Source organism: Manihot esculenta, chromosome 17, assembly GCF_001659605.2.
Source record: "Manihot esculenta cultivar AM560-2 chromosome 17, M.esculenta_v8, whole genome shotgun sequence".
NCBI classification, from domain to species: domain Eukaryota; kingdom Viridiplantae; phylum Streptophyta; class Magnoliopsida; order Malpighiales; family Euphorbiaceae; genus Manihot; species Manihot esculenta.
The window spans coordinates 5,709,022-5,721,160 of NC_035177.2; positions in this window are offsets into that span (position 1 = coordinate 5,709,022).

Below are 12,139 nucleotides of genomic sequence, written 5' to 3' on the forward strand. Positions count from 1 at the left end.
TGGGGTAACATATTATACATTAAGCTTGGTTTACATAAACATCATTAACACATTACATAGATCATGTATACGCAAAGGGATTAACCATACATGCTAGGGTCAAGCACAACTCTAAACTTCAATAAACATCATTACATTACATGACTGTTCAATACTATTCATTACATCATATTCTTTCTCATGTCCACTTACTAGCTATTACATATATAAAACTTCCTACTCTAGTTGACTTTCCGGACTGCCTCGTACCTACAAACCTGGGGGATTAAGGGAATGGGGTGAGCTACTAGAGCCCAGTGAGCAGAATAGTAAAACATTAAATTTAACATTCATGCTTTTATGAAATGCATCACATCACAAACAAATCACATCACGGATGGACTTGTCACCAATAACCCTCTCCATAATCCAATTGTGCCAGGGGCGTAGTGCAGGCCACACCTGGTCTTTCTCTTACATATACATATCATAACATATCCATTCGTGCCGGGGGCGTAGTGCAGGCCACACCCGGACTTTCTCTTACATTGTGCTAGGGGCATAGTGCAGGCTACACCTGGACTTCCATATCACATCATATCATATCTCATCATAGTGAGGGCTAAAGGATCATCCAACATTCATCCACATCATCATCATATTATGCAATGCAACATATTCGTGAATTCTAATGCAAACAACCTAATATATCATATGGCATTCGTGATGCATGAACATGCTCAATTTTATTTATTTGCTTTGGAAATAAAGGTCCATTCTACTCACCTCAGGCTAGCTCTGACAAGACACTGAAGCGGCTATCTCACTGTTGGAGTCCTCGGTTCCTCGGGTCCGAACCTACATAGGTGGATGCAAATGAGGGACCAAACATATACTAACATGACTCTAAACTACTCCCCAAAAACCCCCTAAAACATCACAAACATGCATAGAAAATCATGCAAAGGAAGGCTGAACAGGGCACTTTCGGCGGCAGGTTCGGCGGCTGAAAGTCCCTCCAGAGCCGAAAGTCATGCACCTTCGGCGGCACTTTCGGCCGCCGAAGGTTCCTTCCAGATCCGAAACTCGTGCATGTTCGGCGGCACCTTCGGTGGCTGAAACTCCTTTCCAGAGTCGAAAGTCCACTTTCGGGGGCAGGGTTCGGCAGCCAAAAGTTTGCCTCCACAGGCAAGTTCGGCGGCCGAAAGTCCCTTCGGCTGCCGAACCTGAGTTCTTCCAAAGTGGCAGAACTCAGCCATCCTATGCACATTTGCCTCCCAAACCTTTCAACTCAAATCCAACACTTCCAAAATATGCATACACACATACATAAGCTTATAGGGGTCTCAAACTAACCTAAACCCCAACACAAACAAATCAAATATAATTATACAACATACATTAACCATAAAAGCACATAAGTCTTAACTCTAAACAACTAATCTAATCATGCATTTCTACCCCATGAAGCTTCATAAAACTCGTTTAAAATATGAAATGAGCTAAGGATCTACTCTTACCTTTTGAAGATTGAGAGGGGAGGCGATATAAACTTGGAGGTGGGAGAGATCTAGCTCCTTGGGCCTCCAAACTTCAAAAACTTGTTCTAAGCTCACAAATCTTCAAGAATCAAGTAAACGCTTGTTAACACTTGAAAGATTTGAGGAAAAATCATCAAAATCAACCACGGGAGGGCATGGACTCACCTCTGGCTGGAAATGGGGAAGAAACTCGCCCATTTTCGGCCATGGGGCTTCTTATAGGGGCTGGCCAGGCCACCTTCGGAAGCCTAAAGTGTCTCCAAAACTCATGCAAGTTCGGCAGCCGAACATGAGGTTCGGCGGCCGAACCTGGGCCACTTTCAGAAGCCTAACTTGCCCCCCTAAACTATCCTATGTTTGGCGGCCGAACTTGAGGTTCGGCGGCCGAACCTGGAAATGCCTCCATGGTCTTTTTCATTCAAAACTCAGTTTCTTTCTTACTTAAAACCATATAATACATGAAGACCTTTTATAAAAACATGACTTTGCCCTTCTAGAGGTTTCCGACATCCGAGATTCCACCGGACGGTAGGAATTCCGATACCGGAGTCTAGCCGGGTATTACATTCTCCCCCTCTAAGAACATTCGTCCTCGAATGTTCACCAAAAAACACATGCATAGCATAAAATATCAACATACATATAAAACACATAACACTAGCCTTAGAAGAGATGAGGATACTGTTGGAGCATGGACTCTCGTGTCTCCCAGGTACACTCTTCGATGTTGTGGTGATTCCAAAAGACTTTCACTATCGGGACTTCCTTGTTTCTTAGCTTTCTGATCTGGGTGTCTAGGATCCGTATTGGCTGCTCAACATAGGTGAGATCTTCTAGGAGCTCCACATCAGGCTCACTAAGAACCTTGCCCGGATCTGACACAAACTTCCTCAACATGGAAACATGGAAAACCGGATGGATTCTCTCCATTGAAGCAGGTAAGTCCAACTTGTACGATACATTCCCAATCTTTTGTAAGATCTAAAAGGGTCCGATGTACTGTGGAGCTAGCTTACCTTTCTTCCTGAACCGAATCACCCATTTCATAGGAGACACCTTGAGCAATACCAAATCCCCCTCCTGAAACTCTACTTGCCTTCTGCGGATATCTGCATAACTCTTTTGCCTGCTCACAACAGTCTTGATCCTTTCTCTGATTATGGGCACCACTTTGCTGGTGATCTCTACTAACTCAGGCCCTGCCAAGGCCCTTTCTCCAACTTCTTCCCAACAGACAGGCGATCTGCACTTCCTTCCATATAAAGCTTCATATGGAGCCATCCCTTTGCTAGCATGATGGCTGTTATTGTAGGCAAACTCCACCAAAGGTAGATGTTGCCTCCAAGAACCACCTAAATCTAGCACACACATTATGAGCATATCCTCTATTGTCTGGATGGTCCTCTCTGACTGTCCGTCAGTCTGTGGATGGAAAGCAGTGCTAAAGTCCAACCTGGTACCCATAGCGTTCTGCAGACTCTGCCAAAACCTGGAGGTGAACTGGGGTCCTCTATCAGACACTATTGAAATAGGAACCCCATGCAACCTGAAAACCTCATCAACATACACCTGCGCCAACTTGTCCACAGAATAGCCACTTCTGACAGGGATAAAGTGAGCAGATTTGGTCAGTCTGTCTACAATCACCCATATGGAGTCCAATCTGTTGGACGTCGCCGGTAACCCCACCACGAAGTCCATAGCTATATTCTCCCATTTCCACTCTGGAATAGGTAGTGGGTTAAGCATCCCAGCCGGCTTTTGATGTTTCAGCTTCACCCTCTGACATACTTCGCAGGCTGACACGAATTGTGCCACTTCTCTTTTCATGGCTGGCCACCAATAAACTCTCTTCAGATTTTGATACATTTTGGTGGCTCCAGGGTGAACACTGTATCTGGTATTATGAGCTTCCCTCATATTGTCTCCCTTCAGACCCATGTCATCTGGTACATACAATCTATTCCCATAGCGGAGGATCCCCTTGCTGTTAAATATGTACTCTTCATTCTTGCCCGACTGAACAGTCCTGGCAATCTTCACTAACTTTGGGTCCTCATGCTGTTTCTAAGCCACCTGCTCCAGAAACACAGGTGTCACTCTCATCTGGGCTATCAAAGCACCCGTACCAGACAACCCTAACTGTAGACCTTCATTAACGAGCTTGTGAAACTCCCTTACCACTGGCCTTCTCTCTGCTGTGATATGGGATAGACTGCCAAGTGATTTCTAGCTTAAGGCGTCTGCTACAACATTCGCCTTACCCGGATGGTACTGAATCTTGCAATCATAGTCACTAAGCAGCTCTACCCATCTCCTCTGCCTCAGATTCAACTCTCTCTGACTCAAGATGTACTGCAGGCTCTTATGATCTATAAAGATCTCACATTTAACCCCATAAAGGTAATGCCTCCACATCTTGAGTGCAAAGATTACAGCTGCCATCTCTAGGTCATGTATAGGGTAATTCAACTCGTGCTTCTTCAACTGCCTAGAAGCATAAGCAATCACCCTTTCATTCTGCATCAACACACAACCCAGTCCCACACGGGACGCATCACAGAACACTGTGAAGTCTTCATTACTAGCTGGCAGAGCTAACACCGGTGCTGAAGTCAACCTCCTCTTTAGCTCTTCAAAGCTCTCTTCACACTGGTCAGTCCACACAAACCTCTGGTTCTTCTTAGTCAATCTGGTCATAGGAGCTGCAATCTTAGAGAAGTCCTGAACGAACCTCCTGTAGTAACCTGCCAAACCCAAGAAGCTCTTGACCTCTGTCACTGTAGTGGGTCTAGGCCAGTTAGCTACAGCTTATACCTTCTTGGGGTCTACTTTGATTCCATTTTCTGACACAACATGCCCCAAGAATGAAATGCTCCTCAGCCAGAACTCACACTTGGAGAACTTGGCATACAAGCCATGTTCCCTCAAGGTCTGCAGAACTATCCTCAGATGATGGGCATGCTCCTCTGCATTCCTGGAATACACTAAGATATCATCAATGAAGACAATAACAAAGTGATCCAGATACTGACTGAAAACTTTGTTCATGAGATCCATGAATGCTGCAGGGGCATTGGTTAACCCGAACAGCATCACAAGGAACTCATAGTGCCCATATCTGGTCCTGAATGCCGTCTTCGGCACATCTTATTCTCTTATTCTCAGCTGATGGTACCCGGATCTTAGATCTATTTTGGAGAAACAACCTGCTCCTACTAGCTGGTCGAAAAGATCGTCGATCCTAGGCAACGGATACTTGTTCTTGGTAGTGACTTTGTTCAACTGCCTGTAGTCGATACAAAGTCTAAGGGATCCATCCTTCTTTTTCACAAACAAAACTGGTGCACCCCAAGATGAGGTACTCGGTCAGATGAAGCCCTTATCTACCAGCTCTTGCAACTGCTCCTTAAGCTCCTTCAATTCTGCTGGTGCCATCCTGTAGGGAGGGATAGAGATCGATCTGGTTCCAGGCATCAATTCAATTTCAAACTCTATCTCCCTAATAGGTGGTAAACCTGGCAGCTTGTCTGGGAAGACATCTAAAAACTCTCTGACCACGGGCACTGAGGCGGGCTCTCTAACATGACTATTCAGCTCCCTCACATGAGCTAGAAACCCCTGACAACCCCTTCTGAGCAACCTACGAGCCTGTAGGGCTGATATCAAACCTCTAGGTGTACCCCTCCTGTCTCCTCTGAAGACAATGTAACGACCCGAAAATCGGACCGCTACCGGCGCTAGGATCCGGGTCGACTTAAGGCCGCCGGGACCCGTAGCAAGCCTGACATAAAACCTGTAAACCTGTATAATCCCATACATGATCAACAACATGCATAAAAATTAAAACTTTTCTTTCCATGAACATCAACCAAACTCAACTTGTGCATAATATTAACATAATCTTGATCCCTCTGTGGGATCTCAACAATGCCCCCAAGGGTGACATAACATATGCTGAGTTGGTTACATAAACATCATGAAAATCTCTAAGATCATGTATTAAAAGGGATACAACAATCTATGGTCAAGCACACACTAATCATCCATAAACCTCATTACATAACTATGCTGTACTTTTACATTACAATTTGATCATGTCTATTTCTAGCTATTACATAAGCATGACTTCTTTACTCTATCCGGACTCCCGCACTATACTGTACCTGCAAGCCTGGGGGTAAAGGGAGAGGGGTGAGCTAAAAGCCCAGTGAGCTGAACTATAAAACATATTAACACTATGCTTTAATGAAATGCATCATAACACAGACAATTCACATAAGGGTTGGGTGAACTTGTCACCAATTAGTCCAAGTTAACTCTGTGCCAGGCCTGTAGAATGGGGTCCTGGTCTTTCCTGTCAGAACATACTTTACTTACCATTTCCCCAGGGCCTCCTCTGAGCTCCTGGTCTTCGAGTCCCGTGACCGTGCTAGACCATAGGATGGGATCCTGGTCTTTCCTTACTCTGTGCCAGGCCTGTAGAATGGGGCCTGGTCTTTCTTACTCTGTGCCAGGCCTGTAGCATGGGGCCTGGTCTTCCTGTCATGGACTAATTGGGTCATCCGACATTCACCCACATCAACAACAATCGATGCAATGCGGCATATTCGTGAAAACTAATGCAATCATCCTATTGCATAATCATGATGCATGATACATGATAAAACATTTAGTTTAAAAGATTAAGTTTAGTTCCACTCACCTCTGGCTGACTCTGACAACACCGAAGCAGCTGACCTCACTGCTGGGGTCCTCGGTTCCTCGGGTCCGAACCTACACAGGTGGACTCAAATGAGGGACCAAACATACGTAAATCCAACTCTAAAATACTCCCCAAAACCCCCTAAAACATCCTGAAAACATCACATATAAACATGCAAGAAATGGCTGAACAGGGCACTTTCGGCGGCAGGTTCGGCGGCCGAAAGTCCCTCCAGAGCCGAAAGTCAGGCAGGTTCGGCGGCACCTTCGGCGGCCGAAACTCCCAGACAGAGACGAAAGTCTACTTTCGGGGGCAAGCTTCGGCAGCCGAATGCTGCCTCCACAAGGGGGGTTCGGCGGCCGAAACTCCCTTCGGCGGCCGAACCTGGTTTCTGCCAGAAGGGCAGAAACTTGGTTCACATGAACCCCTTGCCTCCCAAAACCTCAAATCAAGCATAAATCTCAACCAAAACATGCATACAAGTTCCTAGGGGTCTCAAACAGTCATATACCCCAACTACAACACTTCAAACACACACAATCAATACACATTGTTCAAAACATCAAAATGAACCCATAACTCAACATATAACCTAACATGCCTTTCTACCTATAGATCTTGCATAAAACTTATTTAAAACACATAAGGAGCTTAAGATCGGCTCTTACCTCTTGAAGATCGAGAGGGAGACGACCTAAACTTGGAGATCCACAAAAATGAGCTCCTGAGTTCCCAAAGCTCCAAAACTTGGTTTAAATGCTCAAAACTTGCAATGTGAGTTTAAAACTCAAGAAAAATGGAAGAGATTTGGAAGAAGAACACAAGAGTTGCAAAGGGAAGGTCGGAAGCTTGCTGTGGCCGAAAATGGGAGAAAACTCACCCATTTCGGCTAAGTGCCCCTTTTATAGGTGGCTGGCCAGGCCACGTTCGGGGGCCGAATGCGCTCCCGCATCCATGAAATGTTCGGCGGCCGAACTTGACTTTCGGCGGCCGAAACTGGACTTCCCTAACTCATGCTTTCGGGGGCCTAACGTGCCTCCATAATGCATGCATGTTCGGCGGCCGAACTTGACTTTCGGCGGCCGAACCTGGGTTTTCCTCCAAGGACTTTTCATGCAAAAACTCATTTAATTTCATACTTAAAATCATAAAACACATTAAAACATTTTTATAAAACATGATTCTACCCTTCTAGAGATCTCCGACATCCGAGATTCCACCGGACGGTAGGAATTCCGATACCAGAGTCTAGCCGGGTATTACATTCTCCCCCCTTAAGAACATTCGTCCCCGAATGTTTCTCAACTAGTACATGCATAGCAATCAACATAACATACATACATAAACACATAAAGATCTAACCTTAAAAGAGATGAGGATATTGCCGGAGCATGGACTCCCGTGTCTCCCAAGTGCATTCTTCCATATTGTGGTGGTTCCAAAGGACTTTCACCATCGGAATTTCCTTGTTTCTTAGCTTTCTGATCTGGGTGTCTAGGATCCGCACTGGCTGCTCAACATAGGTGAGATCCTCTTGGATCTCCACATCTGGTTCACTAAGAACCTTGCCCGGATCTGACACGAACTTCCTCAACATAGAAACATGGAAAACCGGATGGATTCTCTCCATCGAAGCAGGTAAGTCCAGCTTGTACGATACATTCCCAATCTTTTGCAAGACTTCAAAGGGTCCGATGTACCGCGGAGCTAGCTTACCTTTCTTCCCGAACCGAACCACTCCTTTCATTGGAGACACCTTGAGCAATACCAGATCCCCCTCCTGAAACTCTACTAGCCTTCTGCGGATGTCTGCATAACTCTTCTGTCTGCTTGCAGCTGTCTTGATTCTCTCTCTGATTAAGGGTACCACCCTGCTGGTGATCTCTACTAGTTCAGGCCCTGCCAAGGCCTTTTCTCCAACTTCTTCCCAGCAAACAGGTGACCTGCACTTCCTCCCATATAAAGCTTCATATGGAGCCATCCCGATGCTAGCATGATGGCTGTTATTGTAGGCAAACTCCACCAAAGGTAGATGTTGCCTCCAAGAACCGCCAAAGTCCAGCACACACATTCTCAGCATATCTTCTATGGTCTGGATGGTCCTCTCTGACTGTCCGTCTGTCTGTGGCTGGAAGGCAGTGCTGAAATCCAACCTAGTACCCATAGCATTCTGCAGACTCCGCCAAAATCTGGAGGTGAACTGGGGCCCTCTATCTGACACTATAGAAACAGGAACCCCATGCAGTCTGACTATCTCATCAACGTACACCTGCGCCAACTTGTCCACAGAATAGCCACTCCTGACAGGGATGAAGTGAGCAGATTTGGTGAGTCTGTCCACAATCACCCATATGGAGTCCAATCTGTTGGACGTCGCCGGTAACCCCACTACGAAGTCCATAGCTATATTCTCCCATTTCCACTCTGGAATAGGTAGCGGGTTAAGCATTCCAGCCGGCTTCTGATGTTCCAGCTTCACCCTCTGACATACTTCGCAGGCTGACACAAATTGTGCCACTTCTCTCTTCATAGCTGGCCACCAATAAACCTTCTTTAGATCCTGATACATCTTGGTGGCTCCGGGGTGAACGCTGTATCTTGCATTATGAGCCTCTTTCATAATGTCTCCTTTTAGCCCTATGTCATCTGGTACACACAATCGACTCCCATAGCGGAGGATCCCCCTATTGTCAAATCTGAACTCACTGTCCTTGCCTGACTGAACAGTCCTGGCAATCTTCACTAACTCTGGGTCCTCATGCTGTTTCTGAGCCACCTGCTCCAGAAACACGGGTGTCACTTTCATCTGAGCGACCAAAGCACCTGTACCAGACAATTCCAACTGTAGACCTTCATCAATGAGCTTGTAAAACTCCTTCACCACTGGTCTCCTCTCTGCCGTGATGTGGGATAGACTGCCTAGTGACTTCCGGCTTAGAGCGTCTGCCACAACATTCGCCTTACCCGGATGATACTGAATCTTACAATCATAGTCACTCAGCAGCTCTACCCATCTCCTCTGTCTCAAGTTCAAATCCCTCTGACTCAAGATGTACTGCAAGCTTTTATGATCTGTGAAGATCTCACATTTTACCCCATAGAGGTAGTGCCTCCACATCTTGAGTGCAAAGATTACTGCTGCCATCTCCAGGTCATGTGTGGGGTAATTCAACTCGTGCTTCTTTAGCTGCCTCGAAGCATAAGCGATCACCCTCTCATTTTGCATCAGTACACAACCCAGTCCCACTCGGGACGCATCACAAAAGACTGTAAAGTCCTCATCACTAGATGGCAGAGCTAAAACTGGTGCTGAAGTCAACCTTTTCTTAAGCTCTTCAAAACTCTCCTCACACTGGTCGGTCCACAGAAACTTCTGATTCTTCCTGGTTAGTCTGGTCAGAGGAGCTGCAATTTTCGAGAAGTCCTGAACGAACCTCCTGTAGTAACCTGCTAAACCCAAGAAACTTCTGATCTCAGTCACTGAAGTGGGTCTAGGCCAGTTAGCCACAGCTTCTACCTTCTTGGGGTCTACCTCTATTCCATTTTCTGACACCACATGCCCCAAGAATGAAATGCTCCTCAGCCAAAACTCACACTTAGAGAACTTGGCATACAAGCCATGTTCCCTCAAGGTCTGTAGAACCAACCTCAGATGATGGGCATGCTCCTCTGCATTCCTGGAATACACCAAGATATCATCTATGAAGACAATAACGAAGTGATCCAGGTACTGGCTAAACACTCTGTTCATGAGGTCCATGAATGCTGCAGGGGCGTTGGTTAACCCGAACGGCATCACAAGGAACTCAAAATGCCCATATCTGGTCCTGAAAGCTGTCTTTGGTACGTCCTCTTCCCTGATCCTCAACTGATGGTACCCCGATCTCAGATCTATTTTGGAGAAACAACCCGCTCCTGCTAGCTGGTCGAATAGATCATCGATCCTTGGCAATGGGTACTTATTCTTGGTAGTGACTTTGTTCAACTGCCTGTAGTCGATACAAAGTCTAAGGGATCCATCCTTCTTTCTCACAAACAGAACTGGAGCACCCCAGGGTGAGGTACTCGGTCGGATGAAGCCCTTGTCTACCAGCTCCTGCAACTGCTCCTTCAACTCTTTCAATTCTGCTGGCGCCATCCTGTAGGGAGGGATAGAGATCGGTCGGGTTCCAGGCATCAATTCTATCTCGAACTCTATCTCCCTAGCAGGTGGTAACCCTGGCAGCTCGTCTGGGAACACATCTAAGAACTCTCTCACCACTGGCACCGAGGCGGGCTCTCTAACCTGGCTGCTAAGCTCTCTCACATGAGCCAAATACCCCTGACATCCCTTCCTAAGCAACCTACGAGCCTGAAGAGCTGAGATCATACCTCTAGGTGTACCCCTCCTGTCTCCTCTGAAGACAACCTCAGACCCATCCTGACCTCTGAACCTGACTACCTTGTCCCTGCAGTCCAAGGTAGCACCATGGGTAGATAACCAGTCCATCCCTAGAATGACGTCGAAATCTGTCAAATCTAGAACCACTAGGTCGGCGGAGAAGCATCTTCCCTCAACAAACACAGGACTACACTGGCAGACTGACTCTGCCACTGATGGATCACACTTGGGTCCACTAACCCAGAGAGGACACTCTAACCCAGAAGTCATCAATCCCAACCTCTCTACGGCCCTCGGAGCAATAAAAGAATGAGATGCACCAGGGTCCATCAAGGCATACACATCTGAACAACCAATGATTAAGTTACCTGCCACCACGGTGTTAGATGCATCTGCCTCCTGCTGAGTCATTGTGAAGATCCGTGCTGGAGCTGATGGACCTTCACCTCTGAAACCCGCTGAAGAAGAGGCTGCTCCTCTCCCTCTGCCTCTGCCACTGGCCTGAGTCATGGCTGGAGCTGCTGGCTGCGCTACACTGCCTGAAGCTGTCTGCTGGGACTGAGCCATCGGGACTGCTCTTGGACAATCTCGAGCTATATGCCCCTCCTGACCACATCTGAAGCAGGTGTTCGTCCCAAACCGACATACTCCCTTGTGTGGTCTACCACACCTTGCACAATTTGGAATATCCGCACCAGAGCTTGAGCCACTCCCAAATCCCAGACTAGACTTGACTTTATTTCAGAACTTATTCTTCTTACCCTTGGGCTTACCCCATCTCTTACTGCCTGAAGCTGCTGCACTCAGGGTAGAGGGATCTAGTCTTCCCCCACCCGGAGTTTTAGAACCGAAAGACTGTGCCACTGACTGCTTAACTGTCCCCTGAACGATGGCACTGGCCTCCATTTTCCTGGCCATATCTACTATGGCATGGAAGCTCTCCCTGTCCACTGACTGGATCCAGGAGGAATACCTGGAATGGAGTTTCATAACATACCTCCTTGACCTCTTCGAATCTGTATCCAGACTCTGCCCAGAAAAAGGCAACAGCTCCATAAATCTGTCGGTGTACTCCTCTACACTCATATCATCCGTCTGCCTCAACTGCTCAAACTCTATCATCTTCAGCTCCCTTGAGCTATCGGGAAAAGCCCATCCTGCAAACTCGTTTGCAAACTCTTCCCAAGTCATGCTGTCCACTCTCGGGTTCACATAATTCTTGAACCACTCCCGTGCCTTCTTGCACTTAAGCGTGAACCCGACCATCTGAATGGCTCTACTGTCATCAGCTCCAATCTCATTAGTGATTACTTTAACCCTTTCAAGATACACAAATGGGTCATCCCCTTTTTCGTACTGAGGAGCACCCAATTTCATGTAGTCGGTCATCCTAACCTTGCTCCCACTGGCTGAGCTAGGTCTAGGTGGCTGAACAACTGGGGCTACTGGTTCTGCAGGTGGTGGAGGTGGTGCAACATTTTCTGAGGTAGGGTTTGCTGGATTTGGATAGTAGGGTGGAGGTGGATACATTGG